Source organism: Tursiops truncatus, chromosome 10, assembly GCF_011762595.2.
Source record: "Tursiops truncatus isolate mTurTru1 chromosome 10, mTurTru1.mat.Y, whole genome shotgun sequence".
NCBI lineage: Eukaryota > Metazoa > Chordata > Mammalia > Artiodactyla > Delphinidae > Tursiops > Tursiops truncatus.
In genome coordinates this window covers 37,247,642-37,270,516 of record NC_047043.1, presented here as the reverse complement: position 1 = coordinate 37,270,516, position 22,875 = coordinate 37,247,642, and the positions used below count along the sequence as shown (strand labels likewise).

At 44.6% G+C, this 22,875-nt stretch overlaps 1 long non-coding RNA gene across 2 annotated transcripts in view; it reads left to right on the top strand.

Moving 5' to 3' along the window:
* LOC109552543 (uncharacterized) overlaps window positions 1-22,875 on the top strand; it is a 49,434-nt gene that overhangs the window by 8,134 nt on the left and 18,425 nt on the right. The gene's annotated exons all lie outside the window — the stretch shown is intronic.

Genomic DNA, 22,875 nt, shown 5'->3' with positions numbered 1-22,875 from the left:
TTTTTTTTTTTGCGATACGCGGACCTCTCACTGTTGTGGCCTCTCCCGTTGCGGAGCACAGGCTCCGGACGCGCAGGCTCAGCGGCCATGGCTCACGGGCCCAGCCGCTCCGCGGCATGTGGGATCTTCCCGGACTGGGGCACGAACCCGTGTCCCCTGCATTGGCAGGCGGACTCTCAACCACTGCGCCACCAGGGAAGCCCTTCATTCATTTTTTATTGTGATTAAATGTACATAACATTTACCATTTAAACCATTTTAAGTACACAGTTCTATGGCATTAACCACACTCATATTGTTGTACAAATATCCTCACCATCCACGTTCAGATCTTTTCCATTTTCACCAATGAAACTCTGTAGCCATTAAACACTAATTCCCCTCAGCAACTGCATTCTATTTTCTGCCTTTGAACTTGACTTCTCTGGATACCTCATATAAGTGGAATCATATCATTTTTGTTCTTTTGTGACAGGGCTATTTCACTTATCATAATGGATCAAGGTTAATATATGTTGTAGCACGTGTCAGAATTTCCTTAGTTTTTAAGGATGAATTTTCAGTGCTTTTTGTGTATACCACATTTAGTTTATCCATTCATCCATTGACACTTGGGTCGCTTCCACCTTTTGCTACTGTGATTAATATTGCTATGAAGATGAGCGTACCCGTATCTGTTCCAGTCCCTGCTTTCAATCTTTTGGGTATACCCTGATGTGGAATTGATGGATCATATGTTAATTCTATGTTGAAGTTTTTGAGGAACTGCCGTACTGTTTTCAACAGAGACTATATCATTTCACTTGATTCCTTTTTTTTTTTTTTTTTTTGCGGTACGCGGGCCTCTCACTGTTGTGGCCTCTCCCGTTGCGGAGCACAGGCTCCGGACGCGCAGGCTCAGCGGCCATGGCTCACGGGCCCAGCCGCTCCGCGGCATGTGGGATCCTCCTAGACCGGGGCACGAACCTGTGTCCCCTGCATCGGCAGGCAGACTCTCAACCACTGCGCCACCAGGGAAGCCCTCACTTGATTCCTTTCAAGACAGAATAATATGGATCAGCCTCCATGTCACTTATCCATTTACCCATTGGTGGACATTAGCATTGTTTCTACCTTTTGGCTGTTGTGAACAGTGCTGCTGTCAATAGATGTGTACACCTGTTTTCAATTCTTTGGGTTCTATATCTAGGGGTGGAGTTGTTGAACCATAGATAATTGTATATTCATAGAGTAAACAGAGGTTGCACCATTTTCCATTTCCACAATAAGGTTTAAAAGTTTCAGTGTCTCTGCATTGTTGCCAACATTTGTTATTTTAAATGTTTTTGATTATACCCATTTTAGCATGTGTGAAGGCATTATTACTGCATTGTGGTTTTAAGTTGCATTTCCATCCTATCTTTTCAGCTGCTTGTTGACCATCTGCATGTCTTGTTTGGGGAAGGGTCTATTTAAGTCCTTTGTCCACATTTAAAATTGGGTTATTTGTCTTTGTTGATGAGTTGTAAACGTTCTTGATACACCTGGATAAACACTTATCAGATATAAATATAATGTGAAATTCTTCCATTCTGTGGGCTGTCATTTCACTTTCTAAATTGCATTTTTTTGATGCACAAAGCTTTTTAAGGAAATCTAATTTTTTTCTTTTGGTTGCTGGTTATGAAGGTTTATCTCTATGTTTTATTGGAGATTTTACAGAGTCGTCCCTCAGTATCCATGAGGGATTGGTTCCAGGACACCCCACAGATACCAAAATCCATGGATGCTCAAATCTCTTATATAAAATGATATAGTATTTGCACATAACCTAGGTACATCTTCCTGTATACTTCAGATCATTCCTAGATTGTGTATAAGAACTAATGCAATATAAATGCTATATAAATGTTGTAAAAACAATGTGAATGTTATGTAAATAGTTGCTGGAATGTGGTAAATTCAAGTTTTTCCTTTTGAAACTTTTTGGCATTTTTTTTTCTAATAGTTTTTGATCTGGCATTGGTTGAATCCATTGATGTGGAACCCGTGGATTCAAGGAGCTGAGTAAAATTTTACTTTTTACATTTAAGCCTTTTATGTATTTTGAGATGCTTTTTGTATGTGGTATGAGGTAAGGGTCCAGTTTCATTCCTCTGCATGTGGTTAGCCAGTCACCTAGCACCATTTGTTGAAAACACCATTTCCCCCCATTTTAATGCTGTTGACTGTAGTCTGAAATCTGTTCATCATAGATGAATGGGTTTATTTCTAGGATCTCCATTCAGTTGCATTCATCCGTATGTATATCTTCATGCCAGTATCACAGCATTTTATTTAATGTTGCTGTGTGCTGTGTTGATTTTCTTTCTAAGAATTGTTTTAGCTCTTTAGGTTCTCTTGAAATTCCACATTTCAGGGTGTCATATTCTGCTCCCTTTCACATGGATGTACCCCAGTTTGCTTATGCATCATCTACTGAACACATCCTAATTCCTGTAAGGTTTAGACATTATGAGTAGAGGTTCTGTGCATAATAGCATCCTTGTTTTTGTGTGGATACAGTTTTCCAAAGCAGTTGTGTGAATACTGGAGGCATGATGGATGGATCTCAAGATGTGAGACCTCTTTGGCTTTGGAAAATACTGCCAACCTGTATCTCAAGAGGCCGTCTGTGCGTTCCATCAGCAATGAAGAAGAGTTGCTGTTGTTCCCCTTCCTCCAGTAATCGGTAGTGTCATTTTGGGAGGAGGTTAGCAGCTCTAATAGGTGTGTGGTGCTGTCTTGTTGTTTTGTTTATTTATTTTTTAAATTTATTTATTTTTTTATTTTTGGCTGTGTTGGGTCTTTGTTGCTGCGTGGGCTTTCTCTCTAGTTGCGGCCAGCGGGGACTACTCTTTGTTGCGGTGCACAGGCTTCTCATTGCAGTGGCTTCTCTTGTGGAAGAGCACGGGCTCTAGGCACACGGGCTTCAGTAGTTGTGGCACGCGGGCTCAGTAGTTGTGGCTTGTGGGCTCTAGAGCGCAGGCTCAGTAGTTGTGGCTCACCAGCTTAGTTGCTCCACGGCATGTGGGATCTTCCCGGACCAGGGCTCAAACCCATGTCCCCTGCATTGGCAGGTCGATTCTTAACCACTGCACCACCAGGGAAGTCCCTGTCCTGTTGTTTTAATTTGTAATTCCCTAATGATATATGACATTGATCATATTTTTGTCCACTTATTTATTATCTGTATATCTTCTTTGGTCAGGTGTCTTTACCCATCTGTAATGAAGGTGTTTGCTTTATAGTTGTACAAACTCTTATCAGATATGCATATTGCAAATATTTTTTCTCCCAATCTGTGGCTTGTCTTTTGGTTTTCTGAGAATTTAAAGTTTTAAATTTTTAAAGTCCATGTTCAAAATTTTATTTCTTTTGTGGATAAGCTTTTGAAGTTTTGTGTTAAAATTCACCAAGTCCAAGGTTATGTAGATTTCCTTCTATGTTTTCATCTACAATTTTTATAGTTTTGCATTTTAAATTTGTCTATGGACAATTTTGAGTGAATGTTGGTGTAAGTTGTAAAGTTTGTGCCTACGATCTTTTGATTGAATATGGTTTCCAATTAACTATTCTATAACTATTTTTGGAGAAGTCATGGGATATGTGGCTCCATTTCAGTTTGAATTTCCAAATTTAGTGGTTTCTGCAGGCTTGCCAGCTGGGAGCATGGGCTTCACAGAACTGAGAGGCTGCGGCCTGCACTTCCCAGCTGGCCAGCAGGTGGCGCCAAGCCTGCCTCTCTGACCCTTGAGGTGCATACACATTCCCTCCCTCCTGTCACAGCCCAGGGTCTGAGTGTCCCCTCCCTCCTGTCACAGCCCATTGCCTTAAGACAATGTTGAAGGTGACCTGAAGGTCCAGAAATCCCCTTACCCTCTGTGTCTGGGAAACCTTCCCTCAAACACCCTTCCCCGCAAAGACTCTGCTGAGACTCAGTATCCCCCCTTTTCTGACCAGGCCACACAGACCCAGTCCCTCCCCCGACTCATCAGCCAGGAAATGACATGCTCCTTCCCAGGATCAGTCAGAAAAATAGCTGGTGACCCACGCATTCCCCTCCTCCCTGGCCCAAACCGTAGCCACTGCCCTCCACCTTGTGCAGAAGCCCCACTCAGGGCATCTCCCCAGTCAGGGCCTCTGATCCATGTGCTGTCAGGCCACCTTTCATGCCAGCCCCACACCCAGACCTTTATACTTGTGTTTACACCTCTCCATGGAGAAACCTCCTTTACCCCAACTATCCAGATGTTTACAGACCTTGTCTCTTTTCCTCCAGCTTTTCAATCTCAGAATTACCTGACTGTCACCACTCACAGTCCCTGCAGAGCCCAGAGATTTCTCCTTGAAGGAAAGGTTCTGGAGAAATCAGAGGGATAAATAAAGATGCCCAAGAGGGTGAAGAGTGAGTGTTTTCTGGTTAGAATTTTAAAGTGCTCCAACTAATAGATCATTTGCATTCTAATAACATGTTGTTCCTGAATTTTAATGGGGGAAATTCTTTACCTCATAAATATGCCAAGTGGGAAGTCCATTTAAAAAAATGTTATCGAGGTAACTCTGAGGGTTTACAGAGAATGAGGACACAACGTCCTTTGTTCAGACACTGGCTGAGAGCTTCCCGCCAGGAGCCTCAGCCCCTTGGAGGGCGGGGCGGCCACGGCCCTCCTCCCACAGGTGGGCCTCCTCAAGTGCATCCTGCACACAGGCCCAATGCCATCACAGAATCCTGAATTGGCCAATGGCAGGCAGCTGGCTAGAGATGCGGACAAGAGAAAACTGCCCAACAGCCTGGGACCACCCTGTGGCATGGCCTCAGGACCCTGGTCCAGCCCAACAGCACCTCTGCATAGCCACACACCAGGCCAAGAGCTCTTCTGGTCTGGGATAAGCAGGAAACTGAGTTGAAAGGAGGAGGGCATCCACCAGAGGGCAGACAGCAGAAACAAGAAGAACTTCAGTTCTGCAGCCTGGGGAAGGAAAACCACATTCACAGAAAGATAGACAAAATGAAAAGGCAGAGGACTTTGTACCAGATGAAGGAACAAGATAAAACCCCAGAAAAATAACTAAATGAAGTGGAGCTAGGCAACCTTCCAGAAAAAGAATTCAGAATAATAATAGTGAAGATGATCCATGACCTTGGAAAAAGAATGGAGGCAAAGATTGAGAAGATGCAAGAAATGTTTAGCAAAGTCCTAGAAGAATTAAAGAACAAACACCTAGAAGAATTAAAGAACAAACAAACAGAGATGAACAATACAATAACTGAAATGAAAAATACACTAGAAGGAGTCAATAGCAGAATAACTGAGGCAGAAGAACTGATAAGTGACCTGGAAGACAGAATGGTGGAATTCACTGCCATGGAACAGAAAGAAAAAAGAATAAAAAGAAATGAAAGACAGCCTAAGAAACCTCTGGGACAACATTAAACACACCAACATTCACATTATAGTGGTCCCAGAAGGAGAAGAGAGAGAGAAAGGACCGGAGAAAATATTTGAAGAGATTATGGTCGAAAAATTCCCTAACATGGGAAAGGAAATAGCCACCCAAATCCAGGAAGCTCAGAGAGTCCCAAGCAGGATAAACCCAAGAAGAAACACACCGAGACACATAGTAATCAAATTGACAAAAATGAAAGACAAAGAAAAATTATTGAAAGCAACAAGGGAAAAACGACAAATAACATACAAGGGAACTCCCATAACGTTAATAGCTGATTTCTCAGCAGAAACTCTGCAAGCCAGAAGGGAGTGGCACAATATATTTAAAGTGATGAAAGGGAAGAACCTACAACCAAGATTACTCTACCCAGCAAGGATCTCATTCAGATTCAATGGAGAAATCAAAAGTTTTACAGACAAGCAAAAGCTAACAGAATTCAGCACCACCAAACCAGCTCTACACCAAATGCTAAAGGAACTTTTGTAAGTGGGAAACACAAGAGAAGAAAAGGACCTACAAAAACAAACCCATAACAATTAAGAAAATGGTAATAGGAACATACATATTAATAATTACCTTAAACATGAATGGATTAAATGTTCCAACCAAAAGACACAGGCTCGCTGAATGGATACGAAAACAAGACCCATATATATGCTGTCTACAAGAGACCCACTTCAGACCTAGGGACACATACAGACTGAAAGTGAGGGGATGGAAAAAGATATTCCATGCAAATGGAAATAAAAGAAAGCTGGAGTAGCAATACTCAGATAAAATAGACTTTAAAATAAAAAATGTTACAAAAGAGAATGAAGGACACTACATAATTATCAAGGGATCAATCCAAGAAGAAGATATAACAATTATAACTATATATGCACCCAACATAGGAGCACCTCAGTACATAAGGCAACTGCTAACAGCTATAAAAGAGGAAACCGACAGTAACATAATAATAGTGGGGGACTTTAACACCTCACTTACACCAATGGACAGATCATCCAGACAGAAAATTAATAAGGAAACACAAGCTTTAAATGACACATTAGACCAGATAGATTTCATTGATATTTATAGGACATTCCATCCATTCCATCCAAAAACATCCAAAAAACACTTTCTTCTCAAGTGCGCACGGAACGTTCTCCAGGATAGATCACATCTTGGGTCACAAATCAAGCCTCAGTAAATTTAAGAAAATTGAAATCATATCAAGCATCTTTTCCGACCACAACGCTATGAGATTAGAAATCAATTACAGGGGGAAAAAACGTAAAAAACACAAACACATGGAGGCTAAACAATACGTTAGTAAATAAGCAAGAGCTCACTGAAGAAATCAAAGAGGAAATAAAAAAATACCTAGAGACAAATTACAATGAAAACATGACGATCCAAAACCAGATGCAGCAAAAGCAGTTCTAAGAGGGAAGTTTATGGCAATACAAACATACCTCAAGAAACAAGAAAAATCTCAAATAAACAATCTAACTTTACACCTAAAGGAGCTAGAGAAAGAAGAACAAACAAAACCCAAAGTTAACAGAAGGAAAGAAATCATAAAGATCAGAGCAGAAATAAATGAAATAGAAACAAAGAAAACAATAGCAAAGATCAATAAAACTGAAAGCTGGTTCTTTGAGAAGATAAACAAAATTGATAAACCTTTAGCCAGACTCATCAAAAAAAAGAGGGAGAGGACTCAAATCAATAAAATTAGAAATGAAAAAGGAGAGGTTACAACAGTCACCACAGAATTATAAAGCATCATAAGAGACTACTACAGGCAACTCTATGGCAATAAAATGGACAACCTGGTAGAAATGGACAAATTCTTAGAAAGGTATAACCTTCCAAGACTGAACCAGGAAGAAAGAAAATATGAACAGACCAATCACAAGTAATGAATTTGAAACTGTGATTAACAATCTTCCAACAAACAAAAGTCCAGGACCAGATGGCTTCACAGGTGAATTCTATTAAACATTTAGAGAGGAGTTAACACCCATCCTTCTCAAACTCTTCCAAAAAATTGCAGAGGAAGGAACACTCCCAAACTCATTCTATGAGGCCACCATCACCCTGATACCAAAACCAGACAAAGATACTACAAAAAAAGAAAATTACAGACCAATATCACTGATGAATATAGATGCAAAAATCCTCAACAGAATACTAGCAAACAGAATCCAACAACACATTAAAAGGATCATACACCATGATCAAGTGGGATTTATCCCAGGGATGCAAGGATTCTTCAATATATGCAAATCAATCAATGTGATACACCATATTAACAAATTGAAGAAGAAAAACCATATGATCATCTCAATAGATGCAGAAAAAGCTTTAGACAAAATTCAACACCCATTTATGATAAAAACTCTTCAGAAAGTGGGCATAGAGGGAACCTACCTCAACATAATAAAGGCCATATGCAACAAACCCACAGCAGACATCATTCTCAACGGTAAAAAACTGAAAGCATTTCCTCTAAGATCAGGAACAAGACAAGGATGTCCACTCTCGCCACTATTATTCAACATAGTTTTGGAAGTCTTAGACACAGCAATCAGAGAAGAAAAAGAAATAAAAGGAATACAAATTGGAAAAGAAGAAGTAAAACTGTCACTGTTTGCAGATGACATGATACTATACATAGAGAATCCTAAAGATGCCACCAGAAAACTTCTAGAGCTAATCAATGAATTTGGTAAAGTTGCAGGATACAAAATTAATGCACAGAAATCTCTTGCATTCCTGTATACTAACAACAAAAGATCAGAAAGAGAAATTAAGGAAACATCCCATTCACCATTGCAACAAAAAGAATAAAATACCTAGGAATAAACCTATCTAGGGAGACAAAAGACCTGTATGCAGAAAACTGTAAGACACTGATGAAAGAAATTAAAGATGATACCAACAGATGGAGAGATATACCATTTTCTTGGATTGGAAGAATCAATATTGTGAAAATGACTGTACTGCCCAAAGCAATCTACAGATTCAATGCAATCCCTATCAAATTACCAGTGGCATTTTTTAACATATTATTATTTTTATTGATATTAGTATAGTATTTTTTATAAATTTATTTTTATTTATTATTTTTGGCTGTGTTGGGTCTTTGTTGCTGCACACAGGCTTTCTCTAGTTGCAGCGAGCAGGGGCTACTCTTCGTTGCGGTGTGTGAGCTTCTCTTGTTGCTGAGCACAGGCTCTAGAGCGCGCGGGCTTCAGTAGATGTGGCACGTCAGCTAAGTAGTTGTGGCTCGTGGGCTCTAGAGCGCAGGCTCAGTAGTTGTGGTGCACAGGCTTAGTTGCTCCACGGCATGTGGGATCTTCCCAGAGCAGGGCTCGAACCCATGTCTCCTGCATTGGCCAGCAGATTCTTAACCACTGCGCCACCAGGGAGGCCCACCAGTGGCATTTTTTACAGAACTAGAACAAAAAATCTTAAAATTTGTATGGAGACACAAAAGACCCCGAATAGCCAAAGCAGTCTTGAGGGAAAAAAACGGAGCTGGAGGAATCAGACTCCCTGACTTCAGACTATACTACAAAACTACAGAAATCAAGACAATATGGTACTGGCACAAAAACAGAAATATAGATCAATGGAATAGGATAGAAATCCCGGAGATTAAACCCATGCACCTATGGTCAACTAATCTGTGACAAAGAAGGCAAGGATATACAATGGAGAAAAGATAGTGTCTTCAATAAGTGGTGCTGGGAAAACTTGACAGCTACATGTAAAAGAATGAAATTTGAACACTCCCTAACACCATACACAAAAATAAACTCAAAATGGATTAGAGGGCTTCCCTGGTGATGCAGTGGTTGAGAGTCCGCCTGCCGATGCAGGGAACACGGGTTCGTGCCCCGGTCCGGGAGGATCCCAAATGCTGTGGAGCGGCTAGGCCCGTGAGCCATGGCCGCTGAGCCTGCGTGTCCAGAGCCTGTGCTCTGCAACGGGAGAGGCCACAGCAGTAAGAGGCCAGCATATCGCAAAAAAAAAAAAAAAAAAAAAGGGATTAGAGACCTAAATCTAAGACCGGACACTATAAAACTCTTAGAGGAAAACATAGGAAGAACTCTTTGACATAAATCACAGCAAGATCTTTTTTGATCCACCTCCTAGAGTAATGGAAATAAAACCAAAAATAAACAAATGGGACCTAATGAAATTTAAAAGCTTTTGCAAAGCAAAGGAAACTACAAACAAGACGGAAAGACAACCCTCAGAATGGGAGGAAATATTTGCAAACAAATCAACGGACAAAGGATTAATCTCCAAAATATATAAACAGCTCATATAGCTCAATATTAGAAAAACAAACAACCCAATCAAAAAATGGGCAGAAGACCTAAATAGACATTTCTCTAAAGAAGACATACAGATGGCCAAGAAGCACATGAAAAGCTGCTCAACATCACTAATTATTAGAGAAATGCAAATCAAAACTGTAATGAGGTGTCACCTCACACCAGTTAGAATGGGCATCGTCAGAAAATCTACAAACAGCAAATGCTGGAGAGGGTGTGGAGAAAAGGGTACCCTCTTGCACTGTTGGTGGGAATGTAAATTGGTACAGCCACTATGGAGAACAGTATGGAGGGTCCTTAAAAAACTAAAAATAGAATTACCATATGACCCAGCACCACTATTGGGCATATACCCAGAGAAAACCATAATTCAAAAAGACACATGCACCCCAATGTTCATTGCAGCACTATTTACAATAGCCAGGTCATGGAAGCAACCTAAATGCCCATCGACAGACGAATGGATAAAGAAGATGCGGTACATATATACAATGGAATATTACTCAGCCATAAAAAGGAATGAAATTGGGTCATTTGTAGAGTGAATGGATCTAGAGACTGTCATACAGAGTGAAATAAGTCAGAAAGAGAAAAATATCATATATTAATGCATATATGTGGAATCTAGAAAAATGGTACTGATGAACTGGTTTGCAGGGCAGAAATAGAGACACAGATGTAGAGAACAGACGTATGGACACCAAGGGGGGACATCGGCGGGGGTGGAGGGTGATGGTGTGATGAATTGGGAGATTGGGATTGACATGTATACACTAATATGCATAAAATAGATAACTAATAAGAACCTGCTGTATAAAAAAAATAAATAAAATTCAAAAATAAATAAAATAAAGAAAGGAGAGGTGTTTGTGGGGGTGGGGGGAGCTTTCAGCTGAAAATCGTTTCTGTTCCCACCCCTGCCACTGGCTTGGTGTTTGGCCTCCAACAAGCCTCTTGCCTGCTTGGCCTCGTTTTTCTCCCCTGTGGAGAAAGGAGTTGGATGACAGCTTACTGAGTTTCCTCTGAGTTTGTGGTGCCTCTGCGAGACCCCAGCCCCACAGGCACCTTCCTCCCACTCAGGCACCTAGTGATTTGGGGTCCTCAGCTGATACAATTTTAATAGGTTTCCATCATTTCTTGAGGGAAAAGTGGGAAGGAGGGTGGTTTGTTGCCGAGACGGATCTCTCAGCACCTGGGAAGGCAGGACGCTCATTTCCCCTTTAGCTCCGCTGATAACCCTCCACTTTCATCAGCAGGTGAGTGAGTGTGGCTTCTTCTTTCCAAGTATGGTGCAAAATGTAGAATTTCTCCCAAAGAAATTTGACTTTAATGAGAGACTAGATCATAGGAGAGAGTAATTATTTGGATGGTGTGCACGTGCCAGGTTAATTTTAAATCAGCTTTTAGGTCAGTCTGTCTTAATTATTCCATTAACTGTTTTCAACTAGCAATTTCAATAATTGTATTAGCACAATGCCTGTGTAGTATAATTGCTTTTTGGATCCTGTTCATTGTGATCTCAGAGTCAATGCCTGGGCTGTCTCCCTGGGCTGGTGTTAGTGTGAGTGTGTGTGTGAGTATGAGTGTGTGCACACGCACGCTGGTGGGGAGGAGAGCTTTCTCCTTATTTTATTTCTACTGTAGGACCTTGTGTGTTTATCTATTTTATATATAGTAGTTTGTACCAGCTAATTCCAAACTCTTAATTTATCCCTCTCCACCTTTCCCCTTTGGTAACTGTAAGTTTGTTCTCTATGTCTCTGAGTCTGTTTCTTTTTATGTAGATAAGTTCATTGTATCATATTTTAGATTCCACGTATAAGTTATATCATATGGTATTTGTCTTTCTCTTTCTGACTGCCCTTAGTATGATAATCTCTAGGTTCACCCATGTTGCTGCAAATGGCATTATTTCATTCTTTTTTTATGGCTGAGTAATATTCCTTAGTAGGTATGTACCACATCTTCTTTCTCCATTCATCTGTCGCTGGACATTTAGGTTGCTTCCATGTCTTGGCTATTGTTACTAGTGCTGCTGTGAACATTGGAGTACATGTGTCTTTTCGAATTAGAGTTTTCTCTGGATATATGCCCAGCAGTGGGATTGCTGGATCCTACGGCAACTCTGTTTTTAGTTTTTTGAGGAACCTCCATATTGTTCTCCATAGTCACTGATTGATTTAAAGCCAGCTCACCTGACTTAAAGGGCAGGGCTGACTGATTTAAAGTAGTGGGATAGTCTAGGGAGGGGTGATTGCCCTGGGAGACTTTGAGAGAGAAATACCCCCTCTGTAGGGCACTTCATTGCACTTAGCGGGAGAGGAGGTACGAAATCAGGCTGCAGGTGCCCAAGTCGAGTGCAGCCCCCATGGCTGGGGAGGGAGGTAGGAGGAAGGGCTGAAAGTTGACATTAGAGCGGATGGCCACTAGAGGGCGCCAGAGCACCGTCAGAGCCACCCGCAGCTCCCCGACTGGACCTCCAGGCTGGGCAATAGGGTTGGAGATGGGGTTGGTGGAACCCCAAGGACGTGCCCAGAAAGGAGGGGTTGATTACCGGGAGCTTCTGACTCTCCGGCCCAAATTGCCTCACCTCACAGAGGGAAGAGAGGTCAGCCTTCAGCATCCGATGGGGGCACTTCCAGCCTGGTCAGGTGGCCCAGTGGTTGGACAGCCTGAAAGGCTGTCTGCGGTCTGACTGCCCTTTGTTTCTCCAGAGGCGGAACTCTGGACCCAGAAATACCTGGCTTGACTCTTAGGCTTGCAGTTTTCAAGCGGCATTTGGGTGGGTGGGCTGTGCTCATCCCTATGCCCTTTCTCTCAAGAGTTCTCCCCAAACTTCCTTCTTCCCTTTCCATCTGAGCCTCTTCCTCCTGTCCCCACACCCCTGCTGGGGAGACCTGACCTAAAGCTGGGTCACGTGACTTAAAGGTATCTGATTGAGTTAAAGCCAAATCATGTGACTTTGTTTTCTTCTGATTTGAAAAGAAACTGGACCATTTTCATGGGCCCCTAAAAGTATCAGGGGCCCTGACACTGTGCCTGCTGCGATGAGTCAACCTGGCGTTTCAGTTTGTGTGGTGCCTCTCCTCCCCAGAGCTCTTTATCCCTCGCAGGCCCCCAGCTGTGTAAGGGTGGAAGGAGCTCAGGGCTCATCAGGTCCAGCCTGGCAGGACCAGTTAAGAAAACTGAAGCAGAGGAGGGAAGCAACTGTCCGAGGCCACACCTTGACAGTGACAAGGACTAAGCCAACCTCTGACTGCCAGGTCCCAAAACAACACAAGAAAGAAAACTAGTTTTCATGTTAAAAAAAAAAAAAACATGCATTATCACTCCCTCACTCATTCCACCACTGTCTATTGCGCATCAGCCCTGTGCCAGGCACCATGCCACTGCTGGGGACACGGCACAGAGTGAAGCTGGCAGGAGGGAGGGACCCCAGTAACCAATGACTATCTAATGACCATCCTGATCAGCGGCACAGAGGGAAAGTGCACTATGTTACAAACACAGAAAGCAGAGCAACGTAACCCAGCGTAGGAGGAAGGAGAGGCTTCCGCTGTTTATTTGGGGACCTAGGAAAGAATAATAAGAAAAAAGATGTCTGAATTGACCCAAAAATTATTAAGGGGGGAAAAAAAGGAATAGAAGTGACAGTTGGCCTTTGTGATGCTACAAAGCCGCATAATCAAGATCTGACGATATTAACCTAAGATTGACAAGTATCACTGGAAAAGAGAAGGGACCCCGTGTGTGTGTATTTGACATTAATTCAGTGGGAAAGGATAGCTAATTTAAGATATGATAAAACCACAACTGGCTCTCTACCTGGGAAAATCTATATTTGGACCCTCACCTCCCACCAGTCACAGAAATCAATTCCAGATGGATTAAGGCCTAATGAATTGAACAATAGAAACCCAAATAGAAGGGGAAGTAAGAAACCATATGATTGAACAAGGGTAACAGAGACTCAACCATGACAGGAAATGCAGAGACTGTAATGAAAGTGAAGCACACATTTGACTACATTAATTTTTGCATATGTGTCAAAAGATACCATAAACAAAACTAAAAGAGGATGGATTTCGGGGAGACACTTGCGATGCAGGTGATAGATAAAATGCCTGTGATAGGTCAAGAGCATCTCTAAATTGATTTTTTTTAAGACAGAAACACCTTACCAGCAATTCACAGTGCAGCAGAATTTCTCAGCCTCAGCACTATAGACACTTTGGACCTGACAGTCCCTTGCTGTGGGCGCTTTGTAAGATGTTTAACAGCATCCCTGGCGTCTACCCCCTAGATGCCAGCAGCACCCCTCCCCCATTCACGAGTTGTGACGACCAAAAATGTCTGCAGACATTGCCACATGTCCCTGGGGAAGGAGAGAAAAACCGCTCAGTTGAGAAGCTCTGCAGTAGAGCAAATCCACTAATAAACATGTGGCAGGATGCCTCAATAGTCAGGGACAGGCACAGAGAAGAATGAGATGTCATTTTAATGATAATATCTACACCTGGCACTAATGCAAGGAAAAGGACGCATGGAGGATGGAAATAGGAATTCAGAGCCTCCAAGGGAGATCAGTCTGGTGATACACAAAGCTGTATGGTGTGAAACTCGGAGACTGCTTGATGGCGTCATGCAGGTGTCAGGGGCGAGCCTGCACGGCCAGCCAGGACTTCCAGGGACTCTGGAGACCAACTGCCAATTTCATTTTGTGCATGGTTCCCTAGTCCATGGTATTTGAGACTATCAGCCTGAAAATTCAAAACTACGATTCCTGAGTCAGAGGGGTCTGTTTTCCTGTGTTTGGCCAGAGGATGACGATGGATTCCACACCCCTCTGGCTGTTCTACCTCCATGAAAACGCAAAAACTACACTGAGAGGGAAAAACCTTGAATTTTGAAGACATGATCAACCACAGATGAGGTCCTGCTCCCAGGTCCAGAGAGATGGGCAGGGGACTTCCCAAGCTGTCTCTGAAGGACCCTGAGGTCACACAACCCACAGTAGCACCTGAAACTTTGAAGCCTGTCATCTTTCTGGAGTGTAATTTGGTTTTTCTTTCATTTCTTCGTGCTCACTCCTGCCCTCACCTTTCATCCCCTTGCAGTCAGCTCCTCCAGTCCAGTGGTAAATAAAAGGGACTTCTTTAGTCTGCAAATAATAAATGCTGGAGAGCATGTGGAGAAAAGGGAACCCTCTTACACTGTTGGTGGGAATGTAAATTGGTGCAGCCACTATGGAAAACAGTATGGAGGTTCCTCAAAAAACTAAAAATGGAGTTGCCATATGATTCAGCAATCCCACTCCTGGGCATATAGCAGACAAAACTATAATTCAAAAAGATATATGCACCCCAACGTTCATAGCAGCACTAGTTACAATAGCAAAGACATGGAAGCAAACTAAATGTCCATTGACAGATGAGTGGATAAAGAAGATGTGATACACACACACACAATGGAATATTACCCAGACATTAAAAAGAATGAAATTTGCCGAGAGATTATCATACTAAGTGAAGAAGTAAGTCAGAAAGAGAAAGACGAATACTATATGATATCATTTATATGTGGAATCTAAAATATGACACAAATGAACATATCTATGAAACAGAAACAGAGTCACAGACATAGAGAACAGATATGTGGTTGCAAGGGTTGGGGCTGGGGGAGAAATGGATTGGGAGTGTGGGATGAGCAGATATAAACTATTATATATAGGATGGATAAACAACACTGCCCTACCTTATAGCACAGAGAACTACATTCAATATCCTGTGATAAACCATAATGGAAAAGAATATGAAAAAGAATAGATACATGTATATGTATAACTGAATCACTCTGCTGTACACCTGAAACTAATAAAACATTGGTAATCAACTATACTTCAATATAAAATAAAAAGTTTAAAAAATATGAAAAAGAATATATACATGTACAACTGAGTCACTTTGCTGTACAGCAGAAATTAAACACAACTTTGTAAATCAACTATACTTCAATAAAAATTTTTTTTTTAAAAAAGAGACTTTTTTTGTTCCTTGCATCTTCAAAGAATATTAAGGTGAAAAGGCTTTTCCCATAGGACTTGAACCCCAGGATGGGCCAGGTTCCAAGCACTGGGTCAGCCACCAAAGTCTCCATCAAACCCAGAAGTGGGTCGAAGCCCATCACACCAAATTGCTGTTCACTGGATCAGCCACCTAGCTCGGGGCCAAATCCCCAAGCTGGGGGTCTGGGTTCCAGCTCATCCCCTTACCAGCCAAGTCACCTCATTTAAGCCACTCATTCTCTCTGAGCCTCAGTTTCCCACTCTGTGAAATGGGATAATAACTCTCCCCCACTGGGCTGTTTGGAGGGCAGTGTGCTGCAGAGGTTAGGCACCCAGGCCACATACTGTACAACCCAGCATTCCCACCCCCAAGTAAAGACCTAAGAGACATGGTGAGTGAGTGCATCCACTGAAAGACATGCATGTGAATGTCCACAGTGACTCTGTTCACAATAGAAAAGAACTGGAAACATCCCAACTCTCCATCAGCCAGAGAATGGACCGTCGAATCGTGATGTTTTCATGCAATGGAATGCTGCCTGGCACTGAACCAGGATGTACAAATGACTTCAACTCATGACACATGAATGAAGCTCAGAGATGCTGCATTGGAGAAAGAAGGCAGATATAGAAATACCATCAAGGGCTTCCCTGGTGGCACAGTGGTTGAGAGTCCGCCTCCCGATAAAGGGGACACGGGTTCGTGCCCCGGTCCGGGAAGATCCCACATGCCGCGGAGCGGCTGGGCCCATGAGCCATGGCCGCTGAGCCTGCGCGTCCAGAGACTGTGCTCCGCAACAGGAGAGGCCACAACAGTGAGAGGCCCGCGTACCGCAAAAAAAAAAAAAAAAAAAAAAAAGGTGGTCTGCCTTCTCAGCCTGCTTCATGTTAGAATACATTTTTTTAAAAAAAGAAATACCATCAAGAATAGACAGTGCTGGTACTTCCCTGGTGGTCCAGTGGTTAAGACTCCACGCTTCCACTGCAGTGGGGACACGAGTTCAATCCCTGGTCAGGGAACTAAGATCCCGTTAAGCCACGTGGCGCAGCTAAAGGAAAAAAAAATCAGAATAGTGGTGGCCCTTGCAAGCAGAATTGACTGGAAAGAAGCACAAGGGAACTTTCTGGGGTGTTGGAAATGGTCTAAATCTTGATCTATATCATGGCTACATGGGTGCATACATACATAAAAATTAGTGGAGCTGTACACTTAAAATCTGTCACTTGACTGTATATAAGTTACACGTCAAAAAAAAACAAAGTAAAAGTATAAACGTACAACAACAACAAAAACTACCAATGATGGTGCCAGGCCAGCTGTAAACATTGAGACCTAAATGACTCTGTCTCAATTTCCACATCTCCAAAACGAGGACAATGACAAAAATAGTACCAGCCACACAGGACCATCATGAGGACCCTACGAGTTAGTCAGTTTAAAGACCAGCGTCTGGCATGCGGTGTGTGCTTCCTGAGGCAGGCGGAGCTCCTGTTGGTTGAGGGGAACGCATATAAAATGCTTGGCACTGCCCAGCACACCAAGGAGCTCAACCAATGCTGGCAAGTGTTATCTAAGACTCCCCCAAGAAGTCTCCCTGACCTAGTGATGGATGGGCCTAAGCAGGTCTCCCCTTACCAATCTAACCAAACCTCTGGGACCAGCAGAACAGCCCGTGGCTTCTTCTCTTGGCAACAATCCACTGTATTTTCAGTTCCTTCACATCAACCGTCTTTGTCTCTCAAGACTCCAGGCAGATATCACCTTACTCTCCCTGCCCCGGGGGCCTGCTCACTGGGGATTTCCAGCTTGGCTGGCTCCCAGCTTCTGGACAGATATAAACAGAGGTCCTGGCTGCTTGCCCAGGACCCGGTGCAGGGGCTCGAGTGTCTCCCTGAAGAGTCAGCACTCCATCCCCCTGGCTTCCAAAGCAGGGCTGGCTCGGGGGGCTCCCCCCCGCCCCTCCGCCCTCCCCCCCCCGCCCCTCCGCGGGTGCCCCCCCGCCACCACCAGCTGGCTCATTGCTGGGCTTCGCGCTTCCTTCTGTACTCACTGCATCCACCACTAGGAGGGCAGCTAGCTCCACAAGGCACACACTTCGCCAGGCTCGGTCACTGCTGTTTCTCCAGCACCTAGAGCAATGCCTGCCACATAGTGTAACAGATGCTCAGTAAATATAAATTGTCCAAATGAGTGAGATGAGCAGATCAGTGTGGGGCTGGAAAGGCCTCTAGGCATCCTGACCAACCCCCTCTGTGGACCCCCAGATGGCCCTGACCAGGTCTCTCTTCCCACAGCATCCCTTTACTCTCTTGCTCAAGAAACTAACATAACTTCTAACTATCAACTCCATCAAGTCACAACCCCTCTGTCTTGGTTTCAAGACTCCCTCAAGCTGCCCCTCACCCAATCAAAACTACTACTCACTACTCTTCACCACATCTCTGCAGTTTACTAGGTCAAGTGACCTCCAGGAGCAAAAAGAGCTGGACTCATCCTTAGCAACCAAATCAGAACGAACAGCTGGCTTGTACCTACCTATCAGGGTCCCCAGGAGGAACGCGGATGACAATGTAAAGTGCTCGGCTGGCCCCTAAAAATGGGAGCGGTCATCATCTGACGCTGGAGGCTCTTGGTCCGATTGAGTGACAGCTGTAGGGTCTGCGGAACATAGGTTCAAATCCCAGCTCCACCCTTTTTACTGGTGGGTGACTGTGGACAAGATAATTCACCTCACAGGCCAGTTTTCACATCTGTAAGGTGGGGATAATAAAAGAGCCTACATCCCAGACCTATGGAGGAATTTAATTAGCATATACAATATGCCCAGCACGATACCTGGTCAAGAGTAAAAACTCAACCAACGGCCTTTGTGATGATTATCAGCATCGTCTTTGGGGAGCCTACCTGGAAACAGACCAGCTTGTTTCTCTGCCACGATGACTGTTGTAGCACTACCGTTGTCCTCAGTTTCGTGCATGTCACTGCCTATTCAGAGTCCCCTCCAGTCCGTCACCTCATTGCTTACCCTGGTTGTCTAGGCAGATACTGCTTTTCTTGGTCATCACACTCAGTTTTATGGTCGTCACCAGCAGGACCAGCACACACAGTTGTGTCGTGACCTGCGCGAGGGCACCATCTGTGGGGAGGCCGGGGACAGTGGGGAGGCTTGGCTTCTTCCCAAAGGAGAGGCCATTTCCATTTGCACAGAAATGCACACGGTCTAGCCCAGCCCCTGAGTTTAGGGAGGAGGAAGCTCTTTGTCCTCAAATGGTTAGTTTGGGGAATCTTCCTTCTGTTTGTTGCTTGATATGTTCCTTTCATTTTCAGGTGATGACAGCACTGTCAATACTCACAGCGTCCAGAACATTCACTTCTAGTCCCCATTCCTCCCCACTCCACCCCGCCTCTCTCACCTCGCCTGCATCCATCTAACTTACTATTTCTAACATGCCATGATCTAGGATAGTGATTCTCAAACCATTCTGACCTCAACCCGCAGTAAAAATTACATTTTGTGTCATGACCCACACAGCTATATATACATAAAGAGCCAAAACAAAGTATTCATGAAATCACTGCTACCTTTACTCTTTATGATGTGCTCTGATATATTCTATTTCTTTTCTTTTCTTTCTTTTTTTTTTTTGGCTGTGCCACATGGCTTGTGGGATCTTAGTTCCCCCACCAGGGATTGAACCCAGGCCCTTGGCAGTGAGAGTACAGATTCCTAACCACTGAACCCTCATTTTTTGTTATTATTTTTTAAATGGTATTTTAAAAATTATTTATTTATTCATTTATTTATTTATTTGGCTACATCAGGTCTTAGCTATGGCATGCGAGATCTTCATTGTGGCATGAAGGATTTTTCGTTGCGGCACACGGGCTCTTCATTGCAGCACGCGGGCTTCTCTCTAGTTCTGGCGTGCATGGGCTCTAGAGGGCCCATGGGCTCAGTAGTTACGGCACGCAGGCTCTCTAGTTGTGGTGCACGGGCTCCAGAGCATGTGGGCTCAGGAGTTGCGGTGCGCGGGGCTCTCTAGTTATGGAGCTTAGGCTCTAGGCGCGCAGGCTTAGTTGCCCTGCAGCATGTGGGATCTTACTTCCCTGACCAGGGATCGAACCCGCGTCCCCTGCATCCCACTGGACCACCAGGGAAGTCCCTCCCTCATTTTTAAAAAATACATATCTTGACCCACCAAACTGATTTCACCTCCACAGAGAGACTGAAAATCGCTGTTGGGACAACTGCGTAAAGTGAGATCCTCGGATGCATTTCCAGCAGCCACGGCATCACCTAGGAGTTTATTAGAGATGCAGAATCTCAGGCCCCACCCAGACCTACTGAACCAGAATCTGCATTTCCACATAGCTCCCAGGGGATTCATGTGCACGTGAAAATTTGAGATGCCCTGGTCTAAGATAAAGGGAAGTCACGCTTGCCAGAATGGTATCTATTAAAATAAGTACCTGGGGATTCTGTTATCTGTGAAGGATGTGAACTTGAGCAGGGGCACAAAAAATCTGCTGGAGCTCCCCAAGGGCCCTTTCCCCTATTGTACACCACCAGGGAGTTGCCGAGAGGTGCCTTTCCCCTGCCTGTGACATCTGAAAGTCAGAGGTGGCTCTGTACGTCTTTTCCTGTGGTTTAGTCACAACTAGGAGCTTCAAAAGCCAATTTCAAGACACAAAGATGTCTCAGTCCCTCTACATCCAACAGTGGGAAGTTCACAGATTTTTCCAGGAATAAGCTCCTGGAAAATGAAGAGACTCAGGACCAAGAATTAAGAGTCCTCTAAGGCTCTCCTCAGCAGCAACACTCAGGGTCTTCAGGTCTGACCCGAAGTCCTGTTTTCCTCATCACCACAGCTTGAGCCAGGAATGGAGCCCAAATCGTACCCTCTGTGTAAGCGTTGCCAGACATCTCCTTAGAGCGTTCCTGAGCCCCAAGCTACTGGTCAGTCTTGGCATTTGGACGAAATGAAGCCACAGAGTTTCCTTACGGAGCTCCCTGCCCCTCTCCCCAAATCACACTGCCACTTCCCTCTGCTGCTCTGAGGTACCAGGGCATCCTCCACGCTCTGGGGTTCTCTCATGTCTGTGAGTCCCCACTTCCCTCTAACCCTGAAAAGATAGGCTCTGTTCCCCATTAAAAGAATGCCAGTCATTTGGGGGCAACAGTGTCATCCCAAGGCCTGTGAAGTCATACACCACATTCTGCTCAATCCTGTCAGCAGCTCAAAAAGCAGGTTGTGTCCAGGAAATCAGAAGGGTGTGAAAATATAAAACAGTGTTCCAGCCCCTGGGGCAACCAAGCAGAAAGTGACTTGGGTGCTTCACAACCCAGGTCAGACGTGCCTGCTCCTAGACCCCCACCCAGATTAAAGACCCAACTGGTGGTCAGCTAGCTGCCTGTCTTATGATTTCCACAGCTGAGGAAGTGCATGTGAAAATCTCTTAGAAGAAAGATTATCCGCAGAACCAAGGTTTGACCTTAGCGTGGAAACCTGTGTGATCTTGAGCTTGTCATTTAGCTTTTCCGCCTCTCAGCTCTACCACATAAATACATTAATCTACAGCCTGCTCCATAGTTATGAGTTTCCTTGGGCAAGAGCATTACTTAGGAAAATGAAATGAAAGGTTATAGCCAATATGTTTCCTGTGGTTGTCTTTGAGTGTATTTGATTGTTCTATGTATTCTTATGCTTCTCTGTCATTTCCCTATTCTTGACAATAAGCTGGGCCCGTGAGCCATGGCCGCTGAGCCTGCGCGTCCGGAGCCTGTGCTCCACAGCGGGAGAGGCCACAACAGTGAGAGGCCCGCATGCCGCAAAAAAAAACAAAAAAACAAGAAGGTTCCACACGAAGGCAAGGAAAACATCTAATTTAAAAAAAAAAAAGTGGATGTGGATATGGATCTTGGAAAGAGAGAAGTGGAGAAAGGCCTTGGAGGTGGGAAGGGGGCCCAGCTCTGGGGGCTTCTGAGGCTCCTAGGGAAATATGTCCAATGGAGAGGGACTGCTAAGGAGAGGAGCCCCTGCATAGTTGCCTCTGCCAGCTGTGAGGGTGTGGCTTGTGCAGGAACTGCATCTGATTGGTGTAGAGGTGAGAAGGAGGGAGGAGGAGCAGTATATGACACGTAGGGGTTTCGAAGGGATCGAATGAGAGGCTGGAGGTGAGTGAGGTGGAGGAGAGTGAGAGGCGGTGAGGGATGGGTGAGGTTTGGGAATGTGCTGGAAAGTGAGATTTCAGCCAGGCAGAAGGTCTGATAAAATGGGTGTGGAAAGTGAGGTGGTAGAGAAGAGGCAGAGGGCAGGTGGCTCTGTGTGCACACTGCGTGGTTCAGCTGCCAGGCTCTTACCTGCATTACAGGTGGAGGTGAGGGAGCCACCCGGCTGTCCATCGTGAGTGCACCGGTGGCTGCAGCTGCTGGACCCTAGGCCAGCGCTCTCAGGCCCTCCTTCCCCAAACCCCTAACTTGGCCCCCAAAACTGGAAGGTCTCATGGGATGGAATCTCAAATAGCACTGGGAGCTGTGTGCTCAGGTTCCCCGGGCGAGCAGGTGTGCAGGGTGCTCTGGTAGTTGCTGTCCTTCCAGGAAATGAAAACAAAAGAGCGGGATCCAGCTTCCACTCGCATCCTGGTCGGCTCGGGGGAGCACAGGGGCTGGCCCCTGCAGGAGGGGAGACCAGGGTGCCGTGGGCTCGCCCACTGGGAGGCATCGGTCCTGCTCGCATCCTTTCGCAGATGGACAGCCCCTCGGGCATCCTGGCACTGGCTCCCAGGGGAACAGAGGTGGGATTCTGGGGGATCTAGAGAGCTGAGGGAATCCCTGGTCCTGGGCTCGTGACAGCAACAGACCAACTTCATGGCACCAACTTCCTGTTCATCTCTGCAGATGGATAGGAGGGGGCCTCCCATGCTGTCCGCCTGGACCAGGTGTCTCTCCCCTTACGGGTGAGTGACATTCCCAGCTCCGATCCGGCCACGGCCTGCCCTTTGGC